The 16237-nt window shown below is 46.2% G+C and overlaps 1 long non-coding RNA gene across 2 annotated transcripts in view; it reads left to right on the top strand.

Moving 5' to 3' along the window:
• The window catches only part of LOC124625760, a 173715-nt gene that overhangs the window by 84238 nt on the left and 73240 nt on the right, over positions 1-16237 (top strand). For both annotated transcript variants that reach the window (XR_006980715.1, XR_006980714.1), the window contains exon 2: positions 923-1002. This is a non-coding gene — a long non-coding RNA (uncharacterized LOC124625760). The remainder of the gene's footprint in view (positions 1-922; positions 1003-16237) is intronic.

Here is a 16237-nt window from a genome sequence, read left to right as displayed (position 1 = left end):
ATCGTTCGCTTGCAACGTGTGTGTCTGGCCAGGCTACCACTGAGACCACCACACCGCCACGCATGGCTACAGTAGTGTTGTAAAGTAGTCGACTGGAGGGTTGCAATGGCGCTCTGTGTTTCCCGTGATGAGAGGAGGTTCTGTCTGTATACGAGTGGTGGACGTACGCGAGTGCGGCGTAGAGCCGATGAGCTGCCTACTCCAGAGTGCATTCGCCCGCGACCCGCAGGTTCCATCTCGGGGTTCATGGTGTGGGGGTGCCATCGCGGTCGCATTTGGAGTTTCTGCTGGGTAAAGTAACCAGTGCCCATTATATTTCACCGGCTGCTATTCCTGTGCTACTATCATTTCTTCAACAGGAACGTTATGTGCTTTTTCAACAGGATAATGCACGTTCACATACGGCTGCTGTGACGCAATGAGCTCTTCGTGTTGAACAACTGCCCTGGCCAGCAAGATTACAAGACGTCTTGCCAATTGAACACGTAAAGGGCATCATTATGTAACAGGAACTTACTCTTTCTCCACGGCCTGTAAGGCAACAAAATGTCAAGATGATTGGGACAATCTATCGCAGGATGCGTTTCAAGCACCTTTACGACAGTTTCGATGCGAGAATACACGCCCGCGTTGCCGCCAAAGGCGGGTGCACTGTGTACTTAGGCTACTGTTTGTGCCATGTGTGTTTCATTTGGTGTGAACTTGTATCATAAACTTCTACAATGATGAATTACCCGTCATCTCACTCGTCAATAAAATAACTATATGATTAAGGATGTGGCATTTTTTTCTGCAGTGAGTATTCATCACGGTGACTATAAAGCAAAAATAGCTTCCCTGCAATATTAATTGTTATTTGTTATGGAACTGTTGATAAACGTCCCTAATGATGTTACTTTTATCAATTGTTTCTTAATTGCAGACGGCGCTATTGAGAAATACCACGTCGTTCGACCAGTACTCCACATCACGAAGCAGCTTGTCCAAGGCGAGTGTAATAAGGTATGTGTGCATTTCATCAGTATTCGTTTCGCTGTGCCCTAACAAAAATGTGTTTTGGCAACTAATGATCAAAATTAAAGTCTAGTTATGTGCAATATTTATTTCGTTAAGCACCCGTGTAATCAATGAGGAGCGAAATAGAAGTGACCAGACTTAAACGAAAAGACATACAGCATTTGTGGCATGCATTTGGAAACCTACCGAATTCATGTCTCGCAGAATAACTGATGTTTGCGTTCCAAATGTGGACCAACACGCTACAAATAGGTGAGCATAACTTTTTTCTCATTGATGTGTTTACCCTTGCTTACTTTGCATAATCTGATCTCATCATGCGTGATCAGTTTCTGGCATAAAGGATATCTTCGGTCTGAGCGCTTTGCATCAGGATTATGTGGGACGATAATTCATGAATTCCATATAGGCCATCATTAAAGCAGTTGGGGTTTTTTGTGTTGCCCCTGCAGTTCACGTACCTTCTCATGGCGTGTCTCCTTAGCCACATGCATTTAATTATCTTTCCACTGAGATTCTTAATATATTTGACCCACAATAATGGACGGTGGAACAGGTTCTTGCAAATCATGAAAAGAGCTGCGAATTGGATCTAGAGAGTCAGAAGCATCTGATAAAACTCGCGTCAAGAATTTTAAGGAGTGATGCATAGTTTGGGAGTGTTAGAAATATGATATCTTAAAAAAAGGATGAAGATTCACATACATCAGATTTAAGACATAATAAAGACATAGCTGTCGTGTTGTAACGGAATGTTGGTCCGAAGGCTCCAGGTGGCTTCCAGCCGGGCGGTGTGTAATTACAGAAAGGGAACCACAGCTTCCTGTGCAGCCATGCGGCCGCGAGTAACGGGGCAGCAGCAGAAGTCTCGTCCTGGGACTCCACTGCGTAGTCTGGAGTGACACCCTCGCCGGCAGTCTGGGAGTACGCCACATGGAAGTGTGCCCACGCACTCATACCTGGGACACTTTAGCGCTTGGAGAGTTACGTGTTAGTTGTTTACGTGAACAACAGTTCGTCTAACGGTGTGTACCTACATTTACATTTGTACTGCTTAATGACCCTACAATATGCGGCGGGGGATACGAGTATTAGGTGTACGACTGCCAGCGTAATTTTACACGATGACCCTTGTCGAGTAGTTCATAAACGGTTCGATGTACTGAAACATAGATTTTTACAAATAAAATCACTTAAAAAGACGCATGTTTTACTGCTTTTTATGTTATTTATGCTATTTGCCGAGATACTGTAGAAGTCCTGATTATTTTTTTACATGAACTATTATGAAGAGGAATGGAGTAATATGACGTTCGGTAATGTTAGTGCTACAGACGAATGTTGAAATTAGGTGGTCTGATAAGATAAGGAATAAGGGAGAGGAAAGGAATATGTGGAAAAAACTTAGAAGAAGAAGGGATGTCCGCAGCTCGTGGTCGTGCGGTAGCGTTCTCGCTTCCCGCGCCCGTGTTCCCGTGTTCGATTCCCGGCGGGGTCAGGGATTTTCTCTGCCTCGTGATGACTGGGTGTTGTGTGATGTCCTTAGGTTAATTAGGTTTAAGTAGTTGTAAGTTCTAGGGGACTGATGCCCATAGATGTTAAGTCCCATAGTGCTCAGAGCCATTTTTTTGAAGAAGGGACAGAATGATAGGACATCCGTTAAGACATGGGGGAATGACTTCCATGGCACTAGAGGGAGCTGTAGAGGGAAAAAACTGTAGCAGAAGACACAGACTGGAATACATCCAGCAAATAATTGAGGACGTAGGTTGCAAGTGTTATTCTGAGATGAAGAAGTTGTCACAGTAGAGGAATCCGTGGCGACTGCATCAAACCGGTCAGATGGCTGATGACTCAAAAAAAAAAAAAAAAAAAAAAAAAGGCAGTGGTGAGACTTATTGCAGAAGCAACGATGAACTGTACGCTGAAGTGACAAAAATCGTGGAATAGCGATATGCACATATACAGACGGCGGTAGCATCGCGTACATGATGTATAAGAGGGCAGTGCGTTGGCGGATCTGACATATGTAGTCGGGTGTTCATGCGAAAAGGCTTCCGAAATGATTATGGCCGCACAACGGGGATTAACATACCTTGAACTCGGAATGGTAGTTGGAGCTAGACGCAAGGGACATTCTATTTCGGAAATCGTTAGGGAATTCAATATTCCGAGATCCACAGTTGCAAGAGTGTGCCGAGAGTACCAAATTTCAGGCAATACCTCTCACCACGGACACCACGGCCTTCGCTTAACGACCAAGAACCGAGGTGTTTGTGTAGAGTTGTCAATGTTAACCATTAGACAGACTTCGCACGATATTCCACAGGACGACATCCAGCATCTCTACCAATCAAAGCCAAGCCGAGTAACTACTTGCATAAGGGCCAGAGGTGGACCAACGCGTTGTTGACCTGCTCAATTTTTGATGGTCTTTATCTTTTTCTGAAATTGTAATAATTTGTTTATCTGTACATGTACGTCACATCTACCAGTTTCCGTGTCATTCGTATAATTCCTTCTTGGTGCGTCGTTTTTATTGTACACATCCTGCATGCCACGATATAACGCAAAGCGCAGGGTACGTTGTTGCACTACTAGTCACTCACTTTCCTGTTCCACTCGCAGTTGGAGTGAAGGAAAAACGACTATCTACACTCCTCCACATGAGCACCTATAAATTTAATCATATTATTCTTGCTGCCATACTGTATTCACATAATATGAAGGTACATTAAAAAATCGAGGTGAAGGCCTATAATTACAAATTTGTACTTTTATTTCAAAAGTATTGTCTTACACTGCTGAGGTACTTGTCCCACTGCAACAAAGGCTGTGAATGCCTGTTTCGTAAAGTTACTGGGGCTGCGTTATGAACCAGTTCGGAATGTACTGCATGATGTCCTCGTCCGAGTTGGGTCGTTCGCCCCCTAAGAACTTTCTGCAGCTCGCCAGAAGCGGCATCATAGCAGTGAGACAAGTCCAGACTCTATGAAAGGCGGGCGGCTCAGGACCTCCCATTTGAATGTCTGCAGAGTTCATTAACTGCATTTGCTGTACAGGGTCTTGCATTGTCGTGGAGCAGAATGGCCCCGAGGGTGAACTGCCCTGGTCGGTCAAACTGGATCACTAAGCGAAGGCTGGTCGAGGTTTGTGAGTCTGACCGTTGTCCCATACTGCAGGAAGTCGATAAGAAAGAGGTCCATTTGGCCTAATAAGAAACTGAGCATAGGTTTTCCCTCAGTTGTGTGGAGTTTCTGGATGGCGGCGACCCTACATGCTTCTACTGGACACTTTGTCGTTTCGATTCGGGTTCCAAGTGATGTCATCATGCCTCCAGCGGCTACTCCTGACAGGAACTCATTTCCTTTCTTGGCATGGCGCTGGAGACATTTAAGAGACAGACACGTCGACGTGGTTGCTGTGCTGGTTGAAGACGGCGAGTCACGCATTGGGTGCACAGTTTGCGAGATTTAAATCTGCCCTTAATGGTACGTGACCACTTTCGACGCTCAGTTACCTCCTAGAGATTGGTGTCGGTAATGTGATAATGTGATGTGCCGTTTCAGACCGTCTGTCATTGGTCAACGACACCCATTCTAACGTAAATCGCTAGTGTCGCTCCTTGACCCTTGCAACAGACGGGCAATGCACTCCGCACACTTGCTCTATTGTTCCGTGGATCTCCGTTCCCGTACATCTTCCACTGTCAGGAAACGCGCTATACTTCTTTGCTCTTCCCTTGAAGCCTCCATTTTACTGCTTTCACCACTATTGAGTGCAGCGGAGGTCGACACTTGCGCGTATGCTCTCTGTCGTCGCATGGATGTGCAGCCTTGTCCCTCTAGCGGCGGAAAAAAATGGGGGACCAAACTGCTGAAGTCATCATCGGTCCTTAGGCTTACACACTACTTAATATCTAACTTATATTAACTTACACTAAGGACAACACATACACACCCATGCACGGCGGGGGGGTAGGGGGGGGGGGGCGGGGGGGGAGCCGCGCGGACCATGACAAGACCCATCAGATCGCACGGCTACCATGCGCGGCTCTAGCGTCGGGGTCGGGATCTTCTCAACGGTTTTAATTTTACACCCTCCGGTTCGCTTCTTTTTGAAAGCACTTTGTGAGCAAAATTGCCTTATTTGCTATCGCTCCTTGGGCCGCAATTCTAAGAGCCAGCATTGTAGAAGCAGAGTGGAATCGCGCTTCACTGCGGCCTTCTCGTTACTTGTGGCAGCTGAGGGCGTGCTGTTAATTGGAGTGCGGCTTCTGCGAGATAACTGTACTGACACGGCAAGGCGAGGCGAATGCCGACTGGCGAGTCCGGCGCTGCGGACCTTAGCTGGCGGTCACACGGGGCGGCTGCTCGCCTTTCCGTCCACTCAATGACGCGAGAAGGTCACCTGTGCACAAACACCGCCATATTCCGCTCCACCGCTTCGTGCTCACTGCTGCAATACGACAGCACCAGCGCCTTCTCTATCCTTTCAGCGGTGACGAATCGCTAGCACGTAATACCTCGAGTAGTTAATAGAAACATTGAAAGAATGTTTGCGAGCAAACAAGACGGTGCGCCTTACACGATAGGTACACCGCTAGGCATGTCCAGCCGGGTCATCCACACCGTTCAGAGGCGTACAGATTTCGCTTCTAACCTGCCCAGGCCCGCCTGTTAGCCAGCCAGGGAAGATGCCACATGTCGTCAGCAGAAAGAGCAGGCTGCTTTACTTCCATGCTAGCCAAGCTGTGCCCAGCTCAAGCAGGCTAAAGGTGTCTTGCTTGCCTGTCCGTTTTCCCGCTGTACTAAGCCGTGTTGCGGTTTGTTCTGTGTGCTTTCATTGTACTGCCATGAATAAGGTTCGGAAGTCAACAGCAAGTCTCTCTTTACCCGAGTATCTCAATAAAATATATACTCATTTTGGGTCATTGCCGGCCAGAAAATGGTGGATCTTATTTGTCCTTTTCCTTCTCTGCGTATTTTAGGCTTATTTATTTCGATGTGAACGATTTTCTCTTCAACTTCACCTTCCTACGACTAATACCGGCCATCCTCAGTTCCAACCATCGTCAGGTCAGCTCTAAAAGATGCTTGCTGTAGCAAGCAGAATCATCTCTGAAACTCGAGATCCTTTGCACCTAGGAAACTGGCTGGCGTTGCAGTACAATGGACATTTTCCAAGTAAGGTTTCGGAAGTCGAGTTTCTGTAACTTTAGTGTGTTCCAGCCAAATATGAGCCCAATTATATCAATGTTAATTACTTTTTCCAGGATGTGTAATTTGGATTCGCTGAATTTAATGTAAATGGCCAAAATAATTCACACTAAATTTTGCAAACACGAAGCTCGTTATTCGTATTGTGGTCATCTAAAAAGAATATGTCTGAAAGAAGGAGCTTTTCTTTTTTGAAAGAAGTAGCTTGTCTTTCATACTAAGCTTTCCTCCCACTACGCTGCTTACGAGCAGAATGTGGCTTCTAATATCCACTGAGTCATATTTTTTTCCTATGTCAATGTATGTTTGCCCTAAATTTAGAAAGCCTGTATACTGCTAAATGGCCTCAAGTCCTTCGAACACATTTTAACGCACTTGTCGGCCACAAAATTTTTGTCCTCTTTCAAAATATTTATGGAGTGAGGAAACTGGTGGTCGAATTTACAAACATCTTGTAACATACTCGAGATTTCCTGGTGTGTGCGTAGTAACTTTTTACACAATTTCCACTGCGAGACACCTATCGATTTATATGAAGCTGCCTCATAAGCACGCAAGTTTTCCTCTGCTGGACTTGGCGCTCTATTTCGTGACTGGTATATATTCCTCAGTTAACAACTTCTTCTCAATCTCCTTTCTGTTTGCTTCGTTCATTTTTCTGCTTCCATCGTTATGATAACCAAGCTGCAGTGAAACTACCTGCGCAGACATATACCTGGCTAGTCACGTTAGACTGATAGCACAATCTGTTGTCAGGTGCACCAGGCTGAACGGGTCCTATAAAACTTGATAGGCTGCGGAAACACAAGCTCGCCTGCTTTAACAACTGTGCTGTCTGCTCCTGGTAGCTGAGTGGTCAGCGCGACGGGATGTCATATCTAACGGCCCGGGCTCGATTCCCGGCTGGGTCGGAGATTTTCTCCGCTCAGGAACTGGGTGTTGTGTTGTCCTTATCATCATCATTTCATCCCCATCGACATGCAAGTCGCCGAAATGGTGTCAACTCTAAAGACTTGCACCAGGCGAACGGTCTAATCGACGGGAGGACTTAGCCACGCGGCATTTATATTCACCACTGTGCTTCAGTACACATGTACTCTTGAGTCTCCGCTGCGGCAGGTTGAGCTACTTCAATGGTTGAGGCGGAGATAGCAGTGGGCAGGTTGGAAGGAGAATTTGTACACCTCTGACACTATTACACCTACTAAAAGGTGCACACTTCTGCTACCTCACCCAGCTATCTTCCACAGCTCTAACAATCCCAGGCGGCTAAAACTAAAGGAGCTTGCCTCTTTTTGCAGGCGTGGTAAATGTTAACAGGCTGCAGGGATTCTAAATTGGCTTCATACCCAGTATCCGACCATACAAGGCGTCGACAACGTTCCTACTTGCAGGGTTCTCTGATTTGTTTGGATATTGGGAGAGGTGGGAGGACACGACAACACTAGTAAGAAATAAATAAGTAACAAAATTATTGGTGTATAATGAAATTTAAAGGGACAGTCAAAGGAAAACCAGACGGAATATATATAACGAGCATGGCGCAAAAGTTGGTAACGGAGTCAGTCGTGTGTATACAGGATGTTTCCGTAAAAGAGCACAAAACTGTAGCAGGACATAGAGACTGCTCAACTGAACTATTTGCGGCAGGGAATCTGAGGTCGGAGAAACCAGCTTAGGAGATATGAGAATAAACTTGTCTACCTCTTTGTCTAACATTACTGCTTTCCAGCTTATTGACAACTCACATGCGTAAAAGTTTATACATACTGTGATTCAAAAATGGCTCTGAGCACTATGGGACTTAACTTCTGTGGTCATCAGTCCCCTAGAACTTAGAACTACTTAAACCTAACTAACCTAAGGACATCACACACATCCATGCCCGAGGCAGGATTCGAATCTGCGAGCGTAGCAGTCGCGCGGTTCCGGACTGAGCGCCTAGAACCGCTTGGCCACGGCGGCCGGCCATACTGTGGTGTTTATTTACATGTACATTCTTTATTTCCTGCAAGGAAACAAGGAGGACGAGCCTGATTACTAGGAAGTCTACCTGGACGCCTGAATATCTGTACTTGAGATTCGTACAAAGAGCTCTAACTGAGTTGTTGGAGAACGTACACTTGGCTGTTCGTGAGAGGATGTGAATACGACATGACGGTGCACCGCCTCACTTCAATATGTATGTCCACAACCATCTCAGTGCTGAATTTCCTGGTGGCTGGATTACAAGGGAAGGTCCTATTCCACAGCCTGCTTGGTCACCCCACCTTAATCCTCTTGATTATTTCCTATATAGATATCTAAAGTCATTTTTGTATGAGACCGAAGTGAACACGGAGATGGAATTAGTTGTCAGAGTTGTGGCTGCCTGTGATGTGATTCTAAACCCACCACGGATACTTGTCAGGGTGCGTCATAATCTTGTTCGCTGATGGTTGAGGTTGACTGCCGTCAGTTGCAGCTCATCTTGTAAGATACAATACAAATGATACGTTCATTTATCAATGACATTATTTGCAGTTAAGTATAATGTAAATAAAAAATTACACAGTTGCGTCATTTTATACCTATTATATCCTTAAAATGGATTCTCCGACCCTAGGTCCCCTATCTCAAGTTGTTCAGTGCAGTATCCTCTACGTCCTATTAAATTTTTGCACGTTCTTACGGAAACGCCCTGCAGAAGTGCCCTCTATTTGAAATCAGGAAGGAACCGTGCGAACGTTCGCCGCTGTGCCGTTTGTGTGTTACAGATGCTCGACATGAGTTGAGTGAGTCGTGGTGCGTCCGCCTTCTCTATGGTGGCCGTGAGGACCGCTTCGGGAGCTGCGCGGTCAGCGCGGTGGATGTCTGACCGCACGGGATCGGGTTCGGTTCCGGGCCGCGTCGGAGATGTTCTCCGCTTGGGAACTGGGTGTTGTCCTTACGTTTGTGTCGTCATATAATTGACATTACTCTAGTAAGATGGCTGTGGCCGGGAAATAGCAACCGCAACCGCAACTGTGGAAGGACTGTCGAAGGTGAAATTCTGGCCCGAATGCCAGCTGTGTATGGGGAACACAGTATGTCACATGTGCCTATGTTTGCGTGGAATAAAAAATTTCGGGATGTTCGGGTGTCATTCAAAGACAGCAGTCGGCCAGGACAGGCCCATCGTGACATTGCTCCTTCTGTTATTGCCGCGGTGGAAATGACCGACCCCGTGTCCGGCCATCCTGATTTAGGTTTTCCGTGATTTCCCTACCAACAGCTCGTGGTCTCCCGGTAGCGTTCTCGCTTCCCGAGCACGGGGTCCCGGGCTCGATTCCCGGAGGGGTCAGGGATTTTTCCTGCCTCGAGATGACTGGATGTTGTTGTGTCGTCTTCATCATCATCATTCATCCACATTACGGTCGGAGGAAGGCAATGGCAAACCACCTCCACTAGGACCTTGCCTAGTAAGGCGGCGCGGGTCTCCCGCATCGCTCCCCTATGCTTTGTAAAGGAGTATGGGACTCATCATCATCATCATCATCATCATCGTGATTTCCCTAAATCGCTCCAGGCAAATGCCCTTCGAAAGGGCACGGGCGACTTCCTTCCCCGTCCTTTCCTAATCCGATGAGACCGATGACCTCGCTGTCTGGTTTCCTCCCGCAAAACAACCCAACCCAACCTCTCCGGTGTACTTTCTCGGTGAAATAACCGACGGTTAGGGTGGAAGACGTTCGGCTCATGTTGGGCATCAGTCACGGTGCCGCCATCAAGGCAGAGCATCCGAAGCTCTGGAAAATCTGTGCGTAGTGGGCTCCCCACGGCCTGACGGAGGAGCAGAAGTTGGACAGAATGTCGACATCACTGCAGCACCTGGGACGGTATCACGATGGAAATTATCGCTCTCTGTCCCGTATTATCACGAGGACGTCTCGTGGTGTCATCATTCGGAGCCGGAGGGCAAGTGTCAATGCCAACAAAGGAAGCACATGGTTCCACAATCACGGAAAAATCCAAAGCCGTGCATGGCAACTCCGGGAAGCCATGATGACTTTTTCTTTGACAGCAAGGTCCCGCAGCCGATTGACTTTTTGGGACACGGCGCCACAATTAACACACATCGGTATGTGAACACTGCAAAATTTGAAGCGCACCATCAAGTCCAAGGCCTAGGAACGTTGAAGGACGGCTTCATTCTGTTGTAGGATAATGCTCGCCCGCATGTTGCCAAGGTTGTTTCGAGTATGTTGCAGAAGTTCTGGTGGAAGCCCCTACATATCCTCCATACGGTCGCGGTTTTTCCCCGTGCGATTTCCATAGTTTTGGAGCCCTGAGGAGGGAGATTCGTGGCCGTCGATTTGCTTGGATGAAGAGGTGCACTCCTGGGTACAATCATGGTTCCGTAGACAGCCATAATTTTTACACAAAGGTATTCACGTCTTGTCTGACTGTGGGATAAATGTGTTAATAGATATGGTGACTGCTTTTGAAATAGTAGACAGTTTACCAACTTTTTTTTAATTTGTCACGTTTTCATGTGATGACCATTATACAATCAAGCAAGCACAGTGTTTAGCCGTTGACAGCCTTCACTGACGTTATGCAGTGAAAAACGAAGTAGAGCACATGGATTGAAATCATATCAAGATAAATAATACAGCGATCAACCTGGGGAGAGAGTGATGCACCAAGAGAGCACGTGAAGGTGACCGAGTGGGGCGTTCCAGCGGATACTACCACATGGCTAGCGCCATTGGTTTGCGGTCGTAGCGCGGGATACTTGCGAAACGGCGATCGTATGCTAGCAACATTGCTACTTCCTGTTCAAGGTGATGAACAGCTCAACTGCTACTACCGGCAAGGCAGTAAACGTCTGTAGAAAGACGCGCCGCCACGGTGACAAACATGCAGCTACTGGTTCGTCACGAAGCACAAAACTGAACGGGCAGGACCCGCCGACAAAGACAATTTTTATGGCTCGGTCGGCACCACACTGCTGTAAACTTCCGAATTCTGTTGTCAACTACGTGGTAGGGTAGCAATTCAGGCCTCTGTGCAGACAAATAGGGACTGACCACGTCGTTTTGTCGACAGAGGTTTCCTATTCTCGCTCAGTTACGGCAGAAGGAGAGGCGTTTCTCATCGCATCCCTATGTCTGCACGAGCAAGAAGAAAGAACGTTTAAAACTTTAGTAGTTTTTAACGGCTGCCGCCATTTTGAGCCAATAATCAACTACTCTCGAAACGATGCAAGCCACCCCAAAGTTGTTTTCAGATTTCGGTTCCTCAGTACGGTTCAAATGACTCTGAGCACTATGGGACTTAAACAGCTGAGGTCATCAGTCCCCTAGAACTTAGAACTACTTAAACCTAACTAACCTAAGGACATCACACACATCCATGCCCGAGGCAGGATTCGAACCTGCGACCGTAGCGGTCTCGCGATTCCAGACTGAAGCGTCTAGAACCGCTCGGCCACTCTGGCCGGTGTTCCTCAGTACGTAAGGAACCGTTAGCATGAGGTTTCTTTTCTCTCGGAAACTTCGTTAATGCTTTAAATCGCGATAGAATTTTCAAGGAAATCGAAATAAACTGTGTAGGGAAAATATGGATACACCGGCGGCTTGCTCATTGCGATCGGCTCCTGGAACTGTCACCTGACTGGATGATAATTAATTCCTACTCGATTCATTGTTTGCAGCCTTGTGCATCCGTCCTCGAACACACATCGTCACTTAGCAGTGCTCGGCAGGTTCAGGGAAGGACCGTTGTGTTGCAACACTACAATAATAGATGTTAATGTCTCTTTCTGGAACGTATTATCTCAGAAATTTGCAGAGGGAATTTAAGTTCAGAAAGAGCAAACCATAAATTCGAGGGTTGTCGGTGACACTCTGATTCCCTCGGAGAGGGCAAAGGAGTCTGAAGAGCAGCCGAACCGACAGGATAGTGTCTTGAACAGATGTTATTAGGTGAATATCAATAAAAGTAATGAAGCGTAATGGAATACAGTTGCATTATATCAGGCGACGCTGATAGAATTGTACTGTGAAATGAGACTCTAAATGTAGTCGACGAGTTTTACTATTTTGTCCATAAAATGATGAAGATCGAACTAGAGAGGACACACATGGTCCAGTCCCAATAATGCGACCGACGTCAACATGGAATAATCGCCTGTACACATCTCCGCAGAAGTTGGTCACCCCTGTCATCTATGGCCGGTGGCGCACGACAATTGCCTCAGCACCGGTTTTGGAATGAGTCGTTTTGCCATGCGTGGTGTACTTTAACCACGACGGCACGCGAACAGTTAACAAATTTAATCGTTTCAGAAATGCTTCAAGCTTTGTCTCGAAAGCCAATGATGATGCCATCTTGGATTTCATATAAATCGCTCCGTTTCCGCGTTACGACAACGACTGCACAGTTTTTCGCGTCGAGAGGGGGGGGGGGGGGGGGGGACAGAGGGGAACAGCGAGGGGACAAGGGGGGGTTGGGGGAGGGCTCAAAAACAGTGCAGTCATTGTAAAGGGAAAAAGGAGCGATTTGTATGACATTCAAGATGGCGTCATCATTGGCTTTCGAAACAAAAGTTGAAGCATTTCTGAAACGGTTAAAATTGTAAACTATTCGCTTGTCCCCGTGGTAAAAGTACACCATCTATGGTAAAATGGCTCTATCCAAAACCGGCGCCGAGGCAACTGTCGTGCACCAGCGGCCATAGATGACAGGGGTAACCAACGGCTGCGGAGATGTGTACGGGCGAACAGATCTGCAAGTGTTGAGCAAATGACTGCCCAGATGGACCAAGTGGCTACCAACAGTGTTTTCTCACCGCTGTTCTGCTAAGGTTGCTGCGTATGAGCCTCCGCAGCAGACGCGTTCTTCATACACCCATGCTGACTGCTATTCATCGGCAACGATGACTCGAATTTGCACACCAAAAGCGCAAGTGGACCTCAACATTTCCTCGTGACCATGGCGTCTACCAGCAGGACAATGCAACATGTTACAAAGCTCGCAGTGTACGTCCATTGTTCAAAGAGCAGCGGGATGATTTTAACGCACTCCTCTGGTCACCAAAGCCCCTGCATTCACACTCAGTCGAGAATCTGTGAGAGCACCTCGACAGGCTGTTCGCGCCAAGGATCCTCAACCGAGAAACCTAGCGCAGCTAGCAACGGCACTATTTCTGAGGAAATATACATTTAAATGCGTGGGAGCTTTTCTCAAGACCCGGACGAAGTGGCCGTGCGGTTCTAGGCGCTGCAGTCTGGAACCGCGAGACCGCTACGGTCGCAGGTTCGAATCCTGCCTCGGGCATGGATGTGTGTGATGTCCTTAGGTTAGTTAGGTTTAACTAGTTCTAAGTTCTAGGGTACTAATGACCTCAGAAGTTGAGTCCCATAGTGCTCAGAGCCATTTGAACCATTTTTTCCCAAGACATTTGTCTGGAGTGTAGCCTTAAACGATGGTGAAATCTGGATGACAAACAAGTCAGGCAAGAAGAGAATGTAAGTTTTTGAAATATGATGCTACAGGAGAGTGCTAAAGAATATATCGGTGGTTGCATTACAAATGAATAGGCTCTGAATTGATTTGGTGAGAAATAAATATATGGGCGAACCTGAATTTAAAAAATGGACCGGTTGATAGGTCACACCCTGAGAGATCAGGGAATAGTCAATTTGGTAATGGAGGGTAATGTGGACGTCAGAATTGTAGATGGAGAGCAACGCTTTAATACACTAAGCAGGGTCAGACGGATTTAGGTTGCAGCAGCCATTTAGAGGTGAAGAGGCTTGCATACGATAGGATAGCGAGGGCAGCTGCATCAAACCAGTCTTTGGACTGAAGACCACAACAACATTGTGTCAGAAACAAATTAAAATTAGCTTCAGTTCCCAAGCTCCGACTAAGGTTTTCGGGATATTTTCATTGGATATAGGGTTCAAATGGTTCAAATGGATCTGAGCACTATGGGACTTAACTTCTGTGGTCATCAGTCCCCTAGAACTTAGAACTACTCAAACCTAACTAACTCAAGGACATCACACACATCCATGCCCGAAGCAGGATTCGAACCTGCGACCGTAGCGGTCACGCGGTTCCAGACAGAAGCGCCTTTAACCGCACGGCCACACCGGCCGGCGATATAAGGCAAATGCCGAAACTGTAAACGCCCTGCCTCCTATTTCCCATTGGGAAGCCACACTCGTACCTCGCCGTGGATTTTGGCTGAAAGGAACGGAGCTTAATAATGTGCTGGGTTTCAAACAGACCGCTCTGATCACTTGGCCAGGGAATGATAAAAGGAACTTTCCACATCTCCCGGCTATCGGCGTAATACAACACTGAGACGAAGTACAAGAAATAAAATGGCAAGTCACAACATTGTGTAACTGTCTGTTATGACGACCTGTATTACTCCTTCAACAAAAGTGAAAGCCTTTTGCTATCTCAAGTTGAATCCCAAATGCCAAGATCTGCCGCTAAATCTATCTGACGTTATCGTGAGTTGTCGACGAAATCGATTTTTAGATGGTGCTTCTGCATTTTTAATATTGTGTTAACGCTAAATGTTGCAATCACCGACTTCATTTTCCTTGGCCTGAGTTCAAATTAGAGAAAGTAACGGTTTGCGGAAGACGACTGGGTAGTCCACCGCACCGTCTTCTGATTGCACTGCTCGCCATTCGCGTGTTTTTGGTGGAGTTACGTAAATTTTCCTAGATCCTTCAGTGAGCACTGAAGTTCTTCGCCGTCAGTTTTTTTTATTTTTTTTTTATTTTACCCCACACCCAACAGCTTATTTCATGCACATCGACTCCATTATTGATTATCTATTTGCATTTCGTCTTACAGCGGGGTTGTCATTTTCTCTTTACACAATATTCCAAGAACTCATCGCAGCTTTTTTCGTCAGATGGTGACCGCAGATGACGTTGCTCACTGTTTTTGGACCCTAACCAAACTGTAAACGGTAGGCGCTGTGCGTCGGCCTAGCAATAATTTCCCTATGCTTTAAACAAAAATCACGTAAGAAAAATGCCGTAAGTCACTTTCCTCCATGAAAAATAGTCTTATCAGTGACCAGAGAGAGAGAGAGAGCACTGAGATGTTTACAGGCGTGATTTAAGCCAAGTGAGTGCCAAATGCCACGCTTTACTTAAGCCAAAACCTTATATTATAAATTACTCGTCACTGTAACCGCAAATGCTTCCTTTGTCAACTGTCCCAGACACTCGAAGCCTTCTCCACGATGCTGGTATCTTCGTATTTTATTTCACCCCCTCAGTTGAGGCAGTGTTTGTCGACAGTTGATTTATTTGGTCACTAGAGACGCGTGTAACGCTCTTGTACATCAAGTGTACTGGTGTTTCAGAAGGAACAATGTTTGTGTCATATAGATGTTAAATATTTTCACATTTCGCGGCTCTGTCAGCAACTGTATAAATATTAATTTTAATTTTAAAAACCAACGGCCTCAGTTGCAAAGTTTACCTAGATTTACCTAGGTTTCAGTCGAGAGAACCCAACCTTCTTCAGAATAAAAGTAACTACCGTTTGTCCATAGTGGATTTGTCGTTTTAGCTTGACGATGTCCACTATGGACAAACGGTAGTTACTTTTATTTTGAAGAAGGTTGGGTTATCCCGACTGAAACCTAGGTAAATCTAGGTAAACTTTGCAACTGAGGCTGTTGGTTTTTAAAATTAAAATGCATATTAGATGTTTCCAGAGACAACGTATATTTTTCTGTGATAATGGCTAAAATGTGTCGCCTTCCAGGACACAGAGCACACCTCTTCAAGAATACACTCTAAGACAAAAAACCGAAAAGAAGAAAAAGAACGACCCACCACAAATGCCGAATGAATTATTCGAATGGGCCAGAAATTGGTAGATGTGATGTACATGTACTGACAAACAAATTATTACAATTTCAGTAAAATTGGATGATTTATTCAAGAGAAAGAGCTTCAATTTGGGCAAGTCACTAACGCTTTTTCCCGCGTCTG

The sequence above is a fragment of the Schistocerca americana genome, chromosome 8 (assembly GCF_021461395.2).
Source record: "Schistocerca americana isolate TAMUIC-IGC-003095 chromosome 8, iqSchAmer2.1, whole genome shotgun sequence".
Classification (NCBI taxonomy): Eukaryota; Metazoa; Arthropoda; class Insecta; order Orthoptera; family Acrididae; genus Schistocerca; species Schistocerca americana.
The sequence above is the reverse complement of the archived record's forward strand: the minus strand, read 5'-3'. Positions and strand labels throughout refer to the sequence as shown.